This window comes from Schistocerca gregaria, chromosome 4 (assembly GCF_023897955.1).
Source record: "Schistocerca gregaria isolate iqSchGreg1 chromosome 4, iqSchGreg1.2, whole genome shotgun sequence".
Lineage (NCBI taxonomy): Eukaryota > Metazoa > Arthropoda > Insecta > Orthoptera > Acrididae > Schistocerca > Schistocerca gregaria.
In genome coordinates, this window is record NC_064923.1 from 271,269,315 (window position 1) to 271,289,020 (window position 19,706).

A 19,706-nucleotide genomic window follows, 5' to 3' on the forward strand; every position below is an offset into this window, starting at 1 on the left:
TGTTAACAGCGCACAGCGTTACGCAGTTGGTGGTGTGGGGAGAGAAATGGCGGAGCTTTGAGAGCGGATGATCTGGACATGTGTCCATGAGAGACAATAAATCTGTAAGACTGGATGTCATGAACTACTATATATATTATGAATTTTGAACACTATTAAGGTTTGTTGTCTATCAAAATCTTTCATTTGCTAACTATGCCTATCAGTAGTTAGTGCCTTCAGTAGTTTGAATCTTTTATTTAGCTGACAGTAGTGGCGCTCGCTGTATTGCAGTAGTTCGAGTAATGAAGATTTTTGTGAGGTAAGTGATTTGTGAAAGGTATCGGTTAATGTTAGTCAGGGCCATTCTTTTGTAGGGTTTATTGAAAGCCAGATTGCGTTGCGCTAAAAATATTATGTGTCAGTTAAGTGTTGATCAGAATAGGTAAAGAGCGAAATGTCTGGGTACGTCTAGTTTTGCTCAGCTGTTTGAAAATCAAATAGCGTAAGAGTTTTATCAGCACAGTAATTCATAAATTTTTCTAAGGGGACGTTTCACGGTGCGTCGAAGTGGTGGTTCTCCTAAACGTCTGTGACTATAGGAGAACTCCAGGCACAGATAAACTCTTTCAAACATTAGGACGGCAGATGGCGGTCCTCTGACTAATATCTCTACTACTGTCTTCTTCTCTGTGTTTTCTACAGACAAGAAACGCGAACTCCGAGCCAAAAGGACGGAGTTCAGGTAACGTCTCAACGTAAGGAAAGGCAGGAGAAGTGCTCTTAATTGCTGAACGCTGCGTACTCAGCGACGACTTCCAACCCTGAGGTGAAGTCCAGAATCGTATAGGTTCGCAACAGTACAGTGCCTAACTGTTCTAGCTATAAACTCTCCTGAGAGCAAAGACAGCAAGTCCGTCTGTACCAACAAAGGTGATACCGTCACACACGGGCGCTTACAACGGAAGACTTCGTCTCTTCACCGCTATCTTCTCAGCAAGGCTCGGCTCACCACCCTCGTAATTCCGAAAACGAATCATATTCCCAAAACCACGGAATATTCTCCCTCTTTATAGATTCTTCTGAACGCCGACAAACCATTTTTTAGTCTTTCGTCGTCCAGCGCGGAAGGTTTGCTAGGAAAAACCTATACTCGTACAACGGTATGCTTCTGACTAAAAATCCTTGAAAATAACCCAGTCTGCGTGGTTTCTGAGGTGCCGCTTCTTCTTTCTTACCACCTGTGTTCAAGATTTGCAGAGTACCCCTCTGGTCCTGCTACAATAGCGGCCGGCCGTCACTCTATTGTGCTCCAGAGCCCAGGTGCCACGACGCCTACTTATTGTTTTTAGGTTGGACCAACACCTGTGAAGGCCTTCCACCCAGAGCTTGAGTTCTGCCTGTCATTTCATCTCCACTGTCGTTCCAACCTCTACTAGTACAGGCAATCATCATTCATTTCGCTGTTCTGATAATAAAGACAATCCGTCATCTTTAATGCAAGAAGCGTCAAATATTATTTACTAGGCGTACGTGACAATGTCAGTCTCATTTAAATATTCTTATATACTATGTTCAACCTATCAAATGATACCTAATTGTGGATGTAGTTCACGGCAAAGTATGTGGATGAGTGCTTGTAAGGTGCGAAATTATAGCCACTATCTCATCTAAATCGACACCTGTTTCTTTTTCTATCGCATCAGACAATCTACCCCTCATAGAGGCTTTCAATGTATTCTTTCCACCTATCCGCTCTCTCCTCTGCATTTAGCAGTGGAATTCCCATTGCACGCTTAGTGTATCACCATTGCTTTTAATGTCATCAAAGGTTGTTTTTACTTTTCTATATGCGGAGTCTGTCCTTCCGACAATCATTTCTTTTTCGATGTCTCCACATTTTTCCTGCAGCCATTTCGTCTTAGCATCCCTGCACTTCCTATTTATTTCATTCCCCTGCGACTTGTATTTCTCTATTCCTGAGTTTCCCGGAACGTTTTTGTACTTACTCCTTGCATCAATCAATTGAAGTATTTCTTCTGTTACCCGTGGTTTCTTCGCAGTTATGTTCCTTGTGCCTGTGTTTTCCTTCCCAACTTCTGTTATGGCCCTTTTTAGAGATATCCTTTCCTCTTCAGCTGTACTGCCTACTGAGCTATTCCATATTGCTGTATCTATAGCCTTAGAGGACTTCCACCGTATCTCGTCATTCCTTAGTCTATCCGTATCCCACTTCTTTGCGTATTGATTCTTCCTGACTAATGTCCTAAATTTCAGCCTACTCTTCATCACTAGTACGTTGTGATCTGAGTCTATGTCTGCTCCTGGGTATGCCTCACAATCCAGTATCTGATTTCGGAATCTCTGTCTGACCATGATATAATCTAACTGAAATCTTTCCGTATCACCGGGCTGTTTTCAAGTATATCTCCTTCCCCTGTGATTCATGAACAGAATATTCGCTGTTACTAGCTGAAACTTGTTACAGAACTCAATTAGTCTTTCTTCTCTGTCATTCCTTGTCCCAAGCCCATATTCGCCCGTAACCTTTCCTTCTACTCCTTCCCCTATACCTGCATTCCAGTCCCCCATGTCTATTAGATTTTCATATCCTCATTTTTTCTATCTCTTCATCTTCAGCTTGCTACGTCGGCACGTGTACCGGCTGTCGATTCTGATAAGAACAACCCTATAACTGAACTGTTGACAGTAACACACTCTCTGCCCTACCTTCCTATTCTTAACGAATCCTACTCCCGTTATACCATTTTCTACCGCTGTTGGTATTACCCTATACTTATCTGACAAGAAGTCCTTGTATTTTTTTTCATTCACTTCACTGACCTCTATTATGTCTAGATTGAGCCTTTGCCTTTCCCTTTTCAGATTTTCTAGTTTTCCTACCACCTTCAAGCTTCTGACATTCCACGTGCCGACTTGTAGAATGTTATCTTTCTGTTGATTATTCTGTCTTTTTCTCATGGTAACCTCCCTCTTGGCAGTCCCCTCCCGCAGATCCGAATGGGGGACTATTCTGGAATCTTTGCCATTGAAGAGATCAACATCACACTTCTTCAATTAGAGGCCACTTGTCCTGTAGATACACGTTGTGTGTCTTTAATGCACTGGTTTCCATTGCCTTCTGCATCCTCAGGCCGTTGATCATTGCTGATTCTTCCGACTTTAGGGGCAGTTTCTCACCACTGGGACAAGAGAGTGCCCTGAACCTCTATCCGTTCATCCACCCTTTTTGACAAGGCCGATGACAGAATGAGGATGACTTCTTATGCAGGATGTCTTCGGCCGCCAATGCTGATTATTAATGAAAATTTAAGCACCGTTGGGATTCGAACACCTTTGATTATCAGTCAAAGACGCTACCCCTAGACCACAGGTCAGTTACGTTAGTTCTCTCTCAAGTGTTGCAGATATGAACATCACTATTCCACTCGAATTAAGATGGATCATTTATAAAGAATTTCATTAGGGAATATATGCAGTGTGCTACTGCATTTAAAATCCTCCTCGTTGAGGAGGTGCCTACATGAGGACCACAGGGTAGTACCAAATATTATTCTCACTGCTCCCTTTTGTCCAATCAATCCTTTCTTTCTCAGTGATGAATTACCCCAGAAAGTTATTCCACAAGATGTTACTGAGCGGAAATTGCAAGCTATTTCAGAAGACTGATCAGTTTGTTTCGAAGACTAGCAATTATACTAATCGACAGTAGCTGAATGTAATTGTTTGAGCAGTTCAGTAATGCGCTTGTTCCAGTTCAAGTTTTCGTCAATATTTACACCCCAAAATTTGAAACACGCTGCCATATCTACTAACTCGTGAACATATGCTACATCGTTTTTTGATAAGAAAAATAAATAATACAGTGTGTTCCTTCAAAATTTATGGAGAGTACATTTTCTGAGACAATTGAGAACTCTTTGGAAAACATCATCTACAATCTCTTCTGTTGCTTTCGCCCCAAGGGATTTATTAAAACGCTAGTATGGCCTGCAAAAAGAATCAATTCCGATTGTTGAATGTTAAGTGGAAGGATTAGGAGTCGATCCCAAATCCAACTACGTGAGAATCCTCCCTTTCAACATTGTTTGAATTATTCAGTACAACTTTTTGCTTTCTGTTTGTTAAGTATAATTCAAACAAACTGAGTATAAAGCCATCAGTTCCATAAGCCATTAGTTTTTCTAAGAGTGATCTATGTAATCAAATGCCTTGAAAAGACCACAGAAAATACCAGCTGTGGGATATTTTGTTGTTTGAGGCTTTTAATATTTGGTGAGTGAATGCATGAGTAGCATTCTCAGTCGAGCAACGCTTCTGGAATCTAAACTGTGATGTAATAAATAAGATGTTTCGTCGTAAATTTGAGACTACTCTTGAGTATATTACGTTTTCCAATATTTTGGAAAATAAGTCAGTAAGGAACTTGGACGACAAGTATTTAAGAATTTCTTGTCACTCTTCTTACAAAGAGGTCTGACAATTAGAGGTTTAACAGTTGCGTATTTTAAGCTGTCTGGAAAACTCCCTGTGCCAGCGATACATTACATGTATCACTAAGGTCATTACTCATTTCGTTAGAAGAGCTTTTCAAAAGTCTGTCTCAAATTCCCTCACTGTCATATGAGCTTTTGTTTTTTAGAGGCTTCAAAATCCTTTTCATTTCAATGAAGAATGTTGGTGCTACTTCTGATTGCTTAAAGTTTTGTGGAATAACATTTTTTCCTCTTCAATTGAACCATTTAAACTATTTTTCCTACTACATTTGTAAAGTAGTTGTTAAAAGTACTCTCAACTTGTAAATTATCAGTCACAACATTGGTATTCAGTTTAGTTATTATGGTATTTTGTACACTGACTTTCATAATATCCCATAAGGTTTTAATCTTGCCATGTCCATTATTAATTTTCTAAAGATTTTAATGATTTTCTCGAAAATATTACTGTACCTTTTGAAGAATACACTTTACATCGAATCTTGACTTATTCTGGCCACTATATAAATTTCTCATTTTCACTTACATACAAATTTTGATTCTTTTAGTTATTATGGGTTACTTTTTCCTTAATGGACTTTCTGGATAACGTTTCTGGAAAGCTGCTCTCATACACACATCAAAAAAAGTTTTCATCATCTCGGTTTCGAGAGTTCCAGAACCTGTACAGAAAATTGGAATACAGATAAATATAAACAGCATCATGTCTGATTACCTGCCTTCATTCATGTCCATTGTGCATTCCGATGAACTTGGGCAATTCCAGCAGAACAATGCGACACCCCATACGTTCAGAATTGCTACAGAGTGGCTCCAGGAACAGTCTTCTGAGCTTAAACGCCCTCTGGCCACCAAACTCCCCAGACATGAACATTATTGAGCATATCTGGGATGCTTTGCAACATCCTTTTCAGAAGAGGTCTTGGTGTCAATCTCCTCCAGCACTACTTCAGACATTAGTCGAGTCCATGGCACGTCGTGATTCGGCATTTCTTCGTGCTCGCGGGGATCCTACACGATATTATGCAGGCGCACCAGTTTTTAGGCTGTTCAGTGTATGTAACACATAAATACTTAACGTAACATACATTACCAGAACAAAACAGTACACCCTTTTAGAGGTTGCTAAGTCACTTAAAACTTATTGTTGCAACAGTGTGTATGGAGTATATGAAATGATTACATTCACATATCAATAGTATGAAAATGGCCCTGAGCACTATGGGACTTAACATCTGAGGTCATCAGTTCCCTAAAACTTAGAACTAATTACACCTAACTAACCTAAGGACATTACACACGCATGCCCGAGGCAGGATTCGAACCTGCGACCGTAGCAGCAGCGCGGTTCCTGAATGAAGCGCCTAGAACCGCTCGGCCACAACGGCCAGCATCAATAGTATAAGCGGTTCTGAAGTACATGGTATCGACTTGTGTTGCAACACCCTTGCTAGAACCTGGTGCAGCCTCCACGGGCGGCAATGCAGCCTTCGACTCTAACATCCAGTCGGTCGTACAGATGGCGAATACTGTCCTGGGATACGTTATGCCACGCCTGCTCGACCTTGTCACTTAGTTCCGTAAGAGTTGTTGGTTTACAAGTCACACGAGTCACTATTCAACCCATCATATCCGACACATGTTCGAATGGAGACAAGTCCGGAGATGGTGGTGGCCAAGAAGTTGCTTCATGTCTTGTAGAGCTCGTTGAGTTTCACAGGTAGTGTGTGGGAGAGCATTATCGTATTGCAACAACAAAGCAGGTTAGCAGGAATGCTGCAAGAGAGTCAAAAGATCAGGTGTAGCATCATTCTGCATCTAACGAGAGCTGGTCAGCGTCCCCTCCAGATACACCAAAGGTGTACAAAGCATTGTAGCGTATCGCACCCTAGACCATGATGCACTCTACGAGACACCGCCCACCTGTCTGCATCGTAGGTGCAGGCGACAGTCACTTGCATGCAGGCACAATCTGCTTTCATCGCTGAAGACCATGGTGAGCCATTCCATCTTGCAAGCGATCCTCTGACAGCACCAGTCGAGTGTTGCACCCGTTGCTGTGGCGCGAGTGGAAGACGGGTTAGAGATGTGCAATCCTGTAGTCCCACTGGTAATAACCGGTTCACAACAGCACCATAGCAGTACCATAACACAGCTTATATGTGCTGTGGTAGCAGTATTACCTGCCACTGCTGCTCTTACAGTACGACGATCCTGGCGGGCGTCTGTCCTTCGTGGAAGTCCAGAATCTTGTCTACGGGTGTGAGAATGATCACGTGATCACTGATACCAATATCGTTGCACAAGTGACGCAACACGTCCACCTTGTGTGGCAGTACTCCGAAAGGAGCATCCTACCATTCGCGAGGCCACAATATGACCCCTCTGAACCTCGCTCAGTTGGCTGCAGGTAGCACGAGTGCGTCTCTGTGGCACGGTTGCCTGCTTGCAGCCTTCTGGCTGTGAACTTTCACTATTAAAAGGTGGACGCAGATGGCGCTTTGGTAACTATGCCACTATGCTATCTGTTGGCGAACAACGGTGAAACCATTATCAGTACATCTGTGTGCCCCTGGTGATATATGCCATCATCGGATCAAAATCGGCGTCTCCTTCCAGGTGTACTAATATTTTTACCAGCAGTTTACAAAGGGGAAACGCTCGCTAGTACAAGAGTTTGAACAAGCGACGCTGACCACTACATCACACTCGTCACACCAGAGCTCATCACATTGCACCCTGTCCTGGAGGAACGGTGATCCCCGGTTTCAGAAGGCCTCACTAAAGCTGACTAAAGCTCCTTCTATCTAGATCATGCCACTGGTCGTCTGTATGAAACCGCACTACAGGCGCCACTGGACGATGGCAGGTTCTAGGAAACTGAAGACCCACTCTACGATGACGAAGCTTCAATGGGAGGAATTACCTTCGATGCTCATCATAGTGAAGAGGATGTAAGAACCCGACCAGAACGCGAGAATCCACCTGCGCCGCCATACAGAGGAGCAAATATACAGGGTGGTCCATTGATCGTGACCGGGCCAAATATCTCACGACATAACCGTCAAACGAGAAAACTACAAAGAACGAAACTTGTCTAGCTTGAAGGGGGAAACCAGATGGCGCTATGGTTGGCCCGCTAGATGGCGCTGTCAGGTCAAACGGATATTAACTGCGTTTTTTTTAAAAATAGGAACCCCCATTTTTTAATTTTTATTAGATATTCGTGTAGTACGTAAATAAATATGACTGTATTAGTTGGACCACTTTTTTCGCTTTGTGACAGATTGCGCTGTAATAGTCACAAACATATGGCTCACAATGTTAGACTAGCAGTTGGTAACAGGTAGGTTTTTTAAATGAAAATACAGAACGTAGGTAAGTTTGAACGTTTTATTTCGGTTGTTCCAATGTAATACATGTACCTTTGTGAACTTATGATTTCTGAGAACGCATTCTGTTACAGCGTGATTACCTGTAAATACCACATTAATGCAATAAATGCTCAAAATGATGTCCATCAACCTCTATGCATTTGGCAATACGTGTAACGACGTCCCTCTCAACAGCGGGTAGTTTGCCTTCCGTAATGTTCGCACATGCATTGACAATACGCTTAAGGCATGTTGTCACGCGTTGTCGGTGAATAACGATAGCAAATATCCTTCAACTTTCCCCACAGAAAGAAATACCGCTTCAACCGCACGCGAGCTATGTGCCGGGCATCCGTCACGTTGGAAGTACATCGCCATTGTCTCATGCAGTGAAACATCTTGTAGTAACATCGCTAGAACATTACGTAGGAAATGCACCAGTTAGATTGCCATCGATAAAATGGGGGCCAATTATCCTTCTTGCCATAATGCCGCACCATAAATTAAGCCGCCAAGATCGCGGATGTTCCACTTGTCGCAGCCATCGTGGATTTTCCGTTGCCCAACAGTGTATATTACGCCGGTTTACGTTACCTCTGTTCGTGGATGACGCTTTGTCGCTAAATAGAACGCGTGCAAACAATCTGTCATCTACCCGTAATTTCTTTTGTGCCCAGTGGCAGAACTGTGCACGACGTTCAAAGTCGTCGCCATGCAATTCCTGGTGCATAGAAATATGGTACGGGTGCAATCGATGTTGATGTAGCATTCTCAATACCGACGTTTTTGAGATTCCCCATTGTCCCGCAATTTGTCTGCTATTGATGTGCGTATTACCCGCGACAACAGCTAAAAATCTACTTGGGCATCATCATTTGTTGCAGGTCGTGGTTGACGTTTCACATGTGGCTGAACGCTTCCTGTTTCCTTACATAACGCAACTTTCCGGCGAACGGTCCGGACCTTTGGATGATGTCGTCCAGTATACCGAGCAGCATACATAGCACATGCCCGTTGGGCATTTTGATCACAATAGCTATACATCAATACGATATCGACCTTTGCAATTGGTAAACGGTCCATTTTAACAAGGGTAATGTATCACGAAGCAAATACTGACCGCACTGGCGGAATGTTACGTGATAACACGTAATTACACGTTTGTGACTATTACAGCGTCATCTATCACAAAGCGGAAAAAGTGGTACAGCTAAAACATTCATATGTCTTTACATACTACACGGATATGTAATAAAAATGGGGGTTCCCATTTTAAAAAAAACGCTGTTGATATCCGTTTGACCTATAGCAGCGCCATCTAGCGGGCCAACCATAGCGCCATCTGATTTCCCCCTTCAAGCTAGACGAGTTTCGTTCTTTTTCGTTTGATGCTTATTTCGTGAGATATTTGGGATGGGAACTCCTGAGACAGCAGTCACAGTTTTTACAGGAGCGGGAGCAGTTCCAAGAGCTCTGGTGCCATCAGTGTGGTGTAGTGGTTAGCGCAGCACGATTCTTCTTAGATAACACTAAGCCTCCCTTCCTGGACTATTTCAGCTGTCTCCACGGATATACATTTGGGGATGAGTGTGGCTACTCGTGACAGTGAATCAACGCTCTCCTTGGCCACCCACATTGCTTATCATCGACGTCGACACGTAGGTCCCTTTTGTGAGCCTGAGTAGCTCTTTGCAATCCTTCAGCAGAGGAAATAGCTTACAATACTTTAGTTCGGCCAGTCTCAGAGTGTTGTTCGTCTTTATAGGACTCTTACCAGTTGGGTCTGATTCAAGAGATTGAAAACGTCCAAAGAAGAGCGGCAAGATTCGTGACTAGTACATTTAGCCATTGCGAGAGTGTTAAAAATGTCATAGAAAGTTTGAAGTGGGACACACTTGCACATAGACGGCGCGTTAAACAGTAGGGGCTGCTCACTAAATTCCGAAATCCGATCTTCGCCAAGGATGTAGAGCATATATTATTACCACCAACTTTCAAATCGCACAATGATCACCATTCAAAGATAAGGGAAATTAGAGCTCGTGCTGAGACGTTCAGAAAGTCGTTTTCCCTCGCTCGATTCGCGAGTGGAACAGACCGAGGGGAAGTATGACTTTGGCGCGAATTGTGCCGTCCGCCACACACTGCTTGGTAGCTAGCGGAGTATATATGTAGATGTAGATACCTCACAGTTTAACTGTGCATGTCGATTAAAGACTGGAACATATCTCGTTAACGATAGCAGTCAGTTCCACAGGCAATCTTTGTTATATTTTCTTGCTGGATTAGCTTCGCCGATCTGAAGCTCTGATCTTCCACACTCCATGATTTCTCGTGACGCCTGCAAGAAGTCCCATCCGAGAATAACATAATGACTAAATTCTGTTAAAATGGCCAATTCCAGTGGCTGTGTTCTGTTGTTGATAGTTATTCTTTTCAAATACATGTTCCTGTCAGCTGGGCGTATTTCCCATTTGCGACCTTCAGCAGAATCGCTTTGGTATCACAAAAGATTGTCTTCTTCAGCTGGCAACGATTTAGCATTTGGCATTACAGAAAAACAAGTCCCTGAGTCGGCTTGCACCCTTACTGGTTGGCTGTCAGTGATGACGTGGATAAGATTTCCTGTCGCCTTCGTAACTGTCGTCCACGGAGCATTTTCATCTGTGGCGACTTCCCCTCGATAGATGGCCGCCTCGATTAGTTCTCGAAACCGGAGCTAGGTGATCGGCTGGTATCTCTGAACGGAGGCAGGAAACGGCTACGGTGTGTTGGGGAGCGATCTCGTCCAGGGCACTGTGATGGGCATCGCCCGCTGGTTGGCTGTAATCCTCTGCAGTTGACTGGTGTGGATAGGGGTGTTGTGATGGGCGACGCCTTGTGGATTAATAGTCGTCAAACACTCGCTCTTCTCTTCCTGCGGTAGCGCGCAACAAATCCAGGGCGTACACAGAGAAACAGACTGGCGTGTTGTCCTCCGCTCTCGAACTGCCTGCTCCTCTGTGGGACATTTTACTTGGTGGAAGAGATAGTTGTGCCTGCGATGGTCGGATGGTAGACTGTCGTTTGACCGTGGCGGCATTAACTCCGAGTTGGCCAAGTCCACTCGTCATTATGCATTCAACTGTTGGTGGATATTGGTGCTAAAGATCGATCCACATCATCCTCAATATTTTCTATAACTTCTGACGTGTTTGGTCGACATTCAAGGCTGCTATCTCTTTGTGCTGTCGTCCCAACACAACTACAAGAAAAGATAGCTGCTGCAAGCCGCATCGACAAATGAGCAACACTCCCAGGATCGAGCGAGTTGGTGCAGTGATTAGCACAATGGACTCGCATTCGGGAAGACGACGATTCAAACCCGCGTCCGGCCATCCTGACTTAGGTTCCCCGTGAGTTCCCTAAATCGTTTGAGGCAAATGCTGGGATGGTTCCTTCGAAAGGGCACAGCCGATTTCCTTCCCCATCCTTCTCTCATCCGAGCTTGTGCTCCGTCTCTAATGACCTCGATGTCGACGGGACGTTAATCGCTAATGTCCTCCTCTTCCTTCTCCTCCGCGCCCAGGAAGGTTGCTCCACGCCGCCTCAATGGCACTTCCACTTATGGCCGAGAGCAGGACTGCTCAGCACCAGTCCGCGATCATCGACTAGGAGACAGCATCGTCTTCTAGTAGGTCAACTGAGTTATTAATGTGTGAGGCAGAACACAACGTGAAACTTATTGTTAAAAGTACTCTGAGCGAAATACTTGTACTTTGTCTCTATCAAGTGATACATCAAAATTCACAGACAGTTGTAAGGACTCGTGATATTTCTGTGGAAGTGGATTGTACCAAGTTAAGTAATTCATCTTATCTATGTTGAAATAAAGTGAACTAATATTTTATGTCTTATAGTATCCATTCGGTCTTCTCCTGGGCCGCGCGGGATTAGCCGAGCGGTCTACAGCGCTGCAGTCATGGATTGTGCGGCTGGTCCGGGCGGAGGTTCGAGTACTCCCTCGGGCATCGATGTGTGTGTTTGTCCTTAGGATAATTTAGGTTACGTAGTGTGTAACCTTTGGGACTGATGACCTTAGCAGTTAAGTCCCCGCCGGCTGGTGTGGCCGTGCGATTCTAGGCACTTCAGTCTGGAACCGCGTGACCGCTACGGTGGCGGGTTCGAATCCTGCCTCGGGCATGGATGTGTGTAATGTCCTTACGTTAGTTAGGTTTAAGTAGTTCTAAGTTCTAGGAGACTGATGACCACAGATGTTAAGACCAATAGTGCTCAGAGCTACTTTGAAGTTAAGTCCCATACGATTTCACACACATTTGAACATTCTTGTCGTGGAGCTAATCAAAGAACCCACCGTCGTACTGACGAGAGTCTTTCCCTCCGGTTCAACTCTTCTGTATTCCATCCGACATTTATGGGTGCCATACGCACCATAGTGAGCACATTCGGCAATTGAACACATCTCTTTCGTACGACAACAGTAACAACAATAATGAGAATAATTATAGTAACAAGATTAATAACAATAATAATAACAATTGTTATTATTAATAATACTTACAAATGTGTGACGCAATTGTTTATTGACAGGTATTATTCTGTTCCTATTGTTTATGTTTATTCTGTGAAACTACAAACGTACTCTGCAGGTTTGTTACTTTCAAATAAACGAAACGAAAGTGGACTGCCAATAGAACATTGTTATAAAACCCGAACAGTTCCTCCACACGTCAGGAACATGTTGTCCTGCATAAAAGTTCCACAGGTAATAGGTAAAAAAACTGGCGTTCACTGGGCTCGATCTCGGCTTCGTTGTACGACAAATTAACGCTCTAGTGACTGCTCTTTGAGTATAACGTATCTCAGGAACCTCACAGAAATGATAAATGCGAAATAACAAATAACTGCGGGCGGCTAGGTTTAAACCCACAGACCACAGCGCGCCTGGCAATTAAACAAACCACTACAGCACACCTTTTTTTGTGCGACACTACAATCCATTCCTCCTTCTTCCTTTCCTTCTTTGCCTTCTCCGGCAACTTATTTGTGTTTATAATGTAGACTTGAAAATAAAAGTTTTTTTCTGTTGAAATGCCAGTTCCCGATGCAAAAACCAACACAACTTTCATTTTCTGGAAATGGAAAAAAGAACACATTGACACCGGTGTGTCAGACCCACCATACTTGCTCCGGACCCTGCGAGAGTGCTGTACAAGCAATGATCACACGCACGGCGCAGCGGACACACCAGGAACCGCGGTGTTGGCCGTCGAATGGCGCTAGCTGCGCAGCATTTGTGCACCGCAGCCGTCAGTGTCAGCCAGTTTGCCGTGGCATACGGAGCTCAACCGCAGTCTTTAACACTGGTAGCATGCCGCGACAGCGTGGACATGAACCGTATGTGCAGTTGACGGACTTTGAGCGAGGGCGTATAGTGGGCATGCGGGAGGCCAGGTGGACGTACCGCCGAATTGCTCAACACGTGGGGCGTGAGGTCTCCACAGTACATCGATGTTGTCGCCAGTGGTCGGCGGAAGGTGCACGTGCCCGTCGACCTGGGACCGGACCGCAGCGACGCACGGATGCACGCCAAGACCGTAGGATCCTACGCAGTGCCGTAGGGGACCGCACCGCCACTTCCCAGCAAATTAGGGACACTGTTGCTCCTGGGGTATCGGTGAGGACCATTCGCAACCGTCTCCATGAAGCTGGGCTACGGTCCCGCTCACCGTTGGGCCGTCTTCCGCTCACGCCCCAACATCGTGCAGCCCGCCTCCAGTGGTGTCGCGACAGGCGTGAATGGGGGGACGAATGGAGACGTGTCGTCTTCAGCGATGAGAGTCGCTTCTGCCTTGGTGCCAATGATGGTCGTATGCGTGTTTGGCGCCGTGCAGGTGAGCGCCACAATCAGGACTGCATACGACCGAGGCACACAGGGCCAACACCCGGCATCATGGTGTGGGGAGCGATCTCCTATACTGGCCGTACACCTCTGGTGATCATCGAGGGGACACTGAATAGTGCACAGTACATCCAAACCGTCATCGAACCCATCGTTCTACCATTTCTAGACCGGCAAGGGAACTTGCTGTTCCAACAGGACAATGCACGTCCGCATGTATCCCGTGCCACCCAACGTGCTCTAGAAGGTGTAAGTCAACTACCCTGGCCAGCAAGATCTCCGGATCTGTCCCCCATTGAGCATGTTTGGGACTGGATGAAGCGTCGTCTCACGCGGTCTGCACGTCCAGCACGAACGCTGGTCCAACTGAGGCGCCAGGTGGAAATGGCATGGCAAGCCGTTCCACAGGACTACATCCGGCATCTCTACAATCGTCTCCATGGGAGAATAGTAGCCTGCATTGCTGCGAAAGGTGGGATATATACTGTACTAGTGCCTACATTGTGAATGCTCTGTTGCCTGTGTCTATGTGCCTGTGGTTCTGTCAGTGTGATCATGTGATGTATCTGACCCCAGGAATGTGTCAATAAAGTTTCCCCTTCCTAGGACAATGAATTCACGGTGTTCTTATTTCAATTTCCAGGAGTGTATATGAAATTAAAATATCTTTTGTATAAACAAATAAATCCTGGCTTCATTGGCGCTGTGGATCAACTCCCCAGCAAGACAAACCGAAAATTGAAATTCTTCCTTCTTCAAAGTAACACCTTGTAAAAACTTCTAAACGCAATATGCTATTCGGAAATTAAATAGTTTCTTTGGAAATAAAAATTGCTGCTCGAGGGAAGCTAGTAATTTCGTACTCAAATGTTCTTATTCGCGTACTTCATCCTAAAATGGCTCTAAGCACTATTGGACTTAACATCTGAGGTCATCAGTCCCCTAGAACTTAGAACTACTTAAACCTAACTAACCTAAAGACATCACACACATCCATGCCAGAGGCAGGATTCGAACCTGCGATCGTTGCAGTCGCGCGATTCCGGACTGAAGCGCCTAGAACCGCGCGGCCACCGGGGCAAGCACTTCATCCTACAATTCGCGTTTATTCACGATTTTTATGTATATAGTCCAGATTTAGTTTGAGTATTATCAGCTCCTCTTGGGGCTTGGATCCTCTGAGATCTTCCAAACTTCTATAGGGTACAAGCAAGGCAGTCACAGATATTCGCTTGTTCGTTTCCTGTTACGTATACTGCTGTATGTACTGTCACCCATATGCCACAGTTATTTTTTGCCAGTGGAAATCGGAGTTTATCTGCTCGAACCAGTTCTCGAGTGATTATACGACTGCCGGGCGTCCGCTCACGTCGTGCTAGTTTCCCCGGGAAATATGCCCATATCTCCGTCGCGCTACACTGGTGTACACTGTGTGATTAAAAGTATCCAGACACCTGGCTGAAAATGAGTTACAAGTTGTGGCGCCCTCCATCGGTAATGATGAATTCAGTATGGTGTTGGCCCACCCTTAGCCTTGAGTCTCTGAGGCCTGGCACGAAGTCGGCGTTTTAGAACATCCCAAAGATGTTCTATAGGAATCATGTCAGGACTCTGCGCAGACCAGTCCATTACAGGGATGTTATTGTCGTGTAACCAAACCGCCACAGTTCGTACATTATGAACAGGTGCTCGATCGTACTGTTACAGTACTTGCAGTGGATCCTTATACGGTTTGGAATTCCTCTGCCTGTTACACATTACGATCCTCTTCAACAGTCAGCGGTCTCCGTCAGTCAACAGACGAGGTCGGCCTGTAAACTTTTGTGCTGTTCGTGCCCCTTCTCGTTTCCACTTCGCTATCACTTCGGAATCAGTGGACCTAGGGATGCTTAGAAGTGTGAAAACCTCGCGTACAGACGTATGACACAAGTGACACCCAGTCACCTGAAGTCCTTGAGTTCCACGAAGCGCCCCATTCTGCTCTCTTACGATTTCTAATGACTAATGAGATCGTTGATATGGAGTGCCTGGCAGTAGGTGGCAGCACAATGCACCTAATATGAAAAAATATGTTTTTGGGGGTGTCCGGATACTTTTGGTCACATAGTGTATTTGTATATCACAGAATCAATGTTTCCTCAGAACTCTTACGATGTAGACGCACTGAGGTGAAAGTTGCTGAGTTTGTCGTTCGTCAGTATATTGTAATTGTCGAGAAGATACCACAAAGAGCGTTCGTAAAAAGAGCCTATCGATGTTGCGCTGTAGTGTGTTTCACCGAGCCGGCGGAACTTTCATCTCAGTGGGATTACATGCAGCTGTCGGCGTCTTGAGCGCATAGGTATTTTTCGTGCAGAGTTGATTCGGCCGCTATGGGTTGGCGCGCATGTAGCTGAAGTCCAAAGGATATTAGCGGATGCGTCTGTGTGCCAGAGAGATCCCAACGGTGTTGATCGGTGCAATCCAGCTTTGCGGCTAAAAGGTTACCGTTAAACGCTGAGCAAGGCAAGAGCTCCGTCTCTGAAATTCCTTGCGCAAATGGTTGACAAGCAGCTGTCGCACTCTGGTGTTTCACACTAGCAAGGCCGAGCCCGCCACGTGCAGGCGGTAAAGTGAGCGTTTTAAAGCTGACCTTGAAGATGCGAACACGAAGAACGAACCAGTTGATTGTCCTTTGAATGCTGTTGCTAGGGGTTCAGGTATCAGTAGGATTTGAGCTAGGTACTGCATCTTACTGGTTATTCGTATAACTTGAACCTTTGGTAGCAGATTCAGATTTATGGAGTTATATTTTTGCAGTATGGCTCAAATCTGACTCTGTCAGTCCACAGGTTCTTACAATGAAGCGGTCTGGGCTAGCCTTCCAACGCACGGAAAGCAATTGATGTGGGAACTGCCTATTACACCTCTGGCAAAGTGGAGTAGTGTTAAATGTAACCGTAGACTTCCGCGGCCGTTGTCAGTTAGCACACCCTGAGGAAGGCGTCTTGCAACAGACGCCGAAACGTTGGAATTTTATAAATGACAATGCGGTCTCTAACCCAGAAGAATTTTATTGACATGGAGTAGTGTTGTTTTTCCTTGTTGATTTGAGCAGTGGTAGCAGTGGCACTGAACGGTATGTATTGAAAATAGTGGTGCAAGCTATTTATTGGAATTAAATTGTATATTAACGTTATGGAATGTACTTAGTTCATAAAGATACACTTAATATAAATTTAGGTTCACCATTAAATAAAACAATCAATGTTATCGATTACATTATTTAAAGTTAATAGATTAAAAGATCCATTGGTGCAGTTGCTGGGTGTCTTAGGGTTAATTCAAAGTAACTCCAGCACTATGTATTTACCTTACTCAACAGTAAATGATTTGAATGTACTAAGCAGAGGATAAGTCTTTCATCAATAAGTAATGCACATTCAAAACATTAGTTCCTTAACTGTTGGGCATACTGAAAGTATATTACTCACACCTTAAATCTGTTGTTAATCCAACAGATAATCTCTTCCTAGACTGATTACTTTATTAAATAAAATTTTACTTATTAAGCAAACAGATGAATGACTAAGTATATATTTGCACAAAGGAAAACGCTGTAAGACGTATCCTGTGGAGCAAAGACTGGAATGTGTGGGATGAATTACCAACAGCCGGCCACTGTGGCCGAGCGTTCTAGGCGCTTCAGTCCTACAGTCTCAGGTTCGAATCCTACCTCCGTCATGGATGTGTGTGATGTCCTTAGGTTAGTTTAGGTAGTTCTAAGTCTAGGGGACTGATGACCTCAGATGTTAAGTCCCATAGTGCTCAGAGCCATACTGAATTACCAACGGTAACAGTGAAATTCAATAAAAGTCGTACTGAACATTTATTTTACCATACATAATTAAAAAATCACTACACATTCATGTAAAAACATATTGGTTCCTGATGCCCGTCTTAAATAATCATGTCAGTGCAACCAATAACCCGTTACGTTTCCTGACGGGCTTCATAAAAGAGGAATAACTCAAAGCTAAAGAATCACGTATGCACTTCACATTCACACTAACTCACGCAGATGATAGAAAAGAATCTGAAACAACTACAATATGCACTACAAACACGCATAGTCGGCGAAACGTTTGCTCTACCGGCCCGATGCACAACACGGAAAACTCACGCGAGAATTACGATCCGAAACGCAAATCGGATTGGAAGTCCATGTAAGACAACACACTCGTACAGAAATGTACTCTAAGCGTACAATTATACAATGAGAACTGAAAACCGACGAAGTGGAAGATCGTTCATTTTTCAAATCCGTGTACCACGATACACAAAGGCAGACCAAGAAAACGCCGAAACACCGAAAAGTCGGTTAGTGCATGGAAGGAATTATCCACTTAAGTAAAACACCGCGGAATAATTGCAAAGTGAAACAGATTCCGTGGACGGAGGGCTCTCCAAGCCCACGGCGAACACGTGGGGCTGAACAAACACAAGCACACGTACTAACCGGCAGAAAATTTTAAGATTAAAGAGAAGTACAAAGAAACTGAAGAACAACTATTATAAAACACGCAAGCACACGCACACACACATTGAGAAACACGAATATTAACTGAAATCAAGCATAGCCAGGACTCCACGCTTCCATACCCCTAACTTCTGGTTGAAAAAGGAATTACCAGTAAAATTGGGCACTAACTAAAAATCTATCATTTCCTATTCTGAATGAAACATTCTGCTTGATTATTAAAGTCTGCAGCTGCAAAAGGACCGCGTTAAGACCTAAAATGCGTTGAAACCTATTTAAACTCCGTTACCATACTCATTACTGCTAACAAGCTTCCACGAGCTCTCTAAAATGCCAGGAATCAGTGAACAGCACCATTGCCAAATTGGGGTCTACACACGTAGCGGAAGTTGTCAGAGGAAACCCTTTCCTCACCCTGCCGACTTCAGCACAATAGCGCTTCAACCAGATGGAACGACACGTCTTCGTCACTCTCTAAGCTTATGGAAAGATTGGCTAAACTGCCATAGTAGCGGACAAATCTGCCCACAATCAGACACTATGAAAATCCAGTATCTGGACGCATTCACGCAATCTGTCATTCTAAGAGGGAAGGCATAGGAAAGAAGGATACTAGTATAACATTACAACATATTAACCAAGTGTTTGTGGTGTATGTGTTTCGGGGAGGAGGGGGGGGGGGGGGAGAGGAGGAAACACGTATACTTAGTATATCGACATACGAGATGCGACAATAAAGTAATAAGACTGGTTTTCTTTGCATGATGTGGCAACCCTGAAGGCTTGCGTAGGGACAACATCTTTGACCTTGGTTCCTAAGCTGCTTCTAGTCCAAGCAGCACATCGATGCAACTGCTCAGTCGTGTGTTGTGCTGTAATAAGTTAACATGTGTTTGTGTCTCTCGTCACAGAAATGGAACCGCAAGACATTGTGCAACAGTATGCCATTTATTTTGCATGAAATTTTGCGAAAACGCAACGACAGCTGACAGTAAGTTTCAGAAGGCTTTTGGAGAGGAGGTTATGACAAGAGCTCAAGTTTTTCGTTGGCATAAAATGTTTAGTGAAGGCAGAACGGATGTTGAAGATGAAGACCGCAGTGGACGGCCATCAACTTCACGGGGATGTCAATTTGGCCAGGGTGCGTACGATCTGATAGAAGATTATCCGTGAAAACGATTGCAGAAGAATTGAACATCAATCGAGAAGATGTTGGTATGAGAAAGATTTGTGCAAAAATCTCACACCACAACAGCGGGAAACACGGAAAAATGTGGCAGACGATCTGTTAGAGCAAACGGAAATAAATCCAGAATTGTTGAGCCATGTAATCACTGGTGATAAAAGTTGGTTTTTTCAGTACGATCCAGAGACAAAACGGCACATTTCACAATGGTGCTCAAAGGGATCACTCA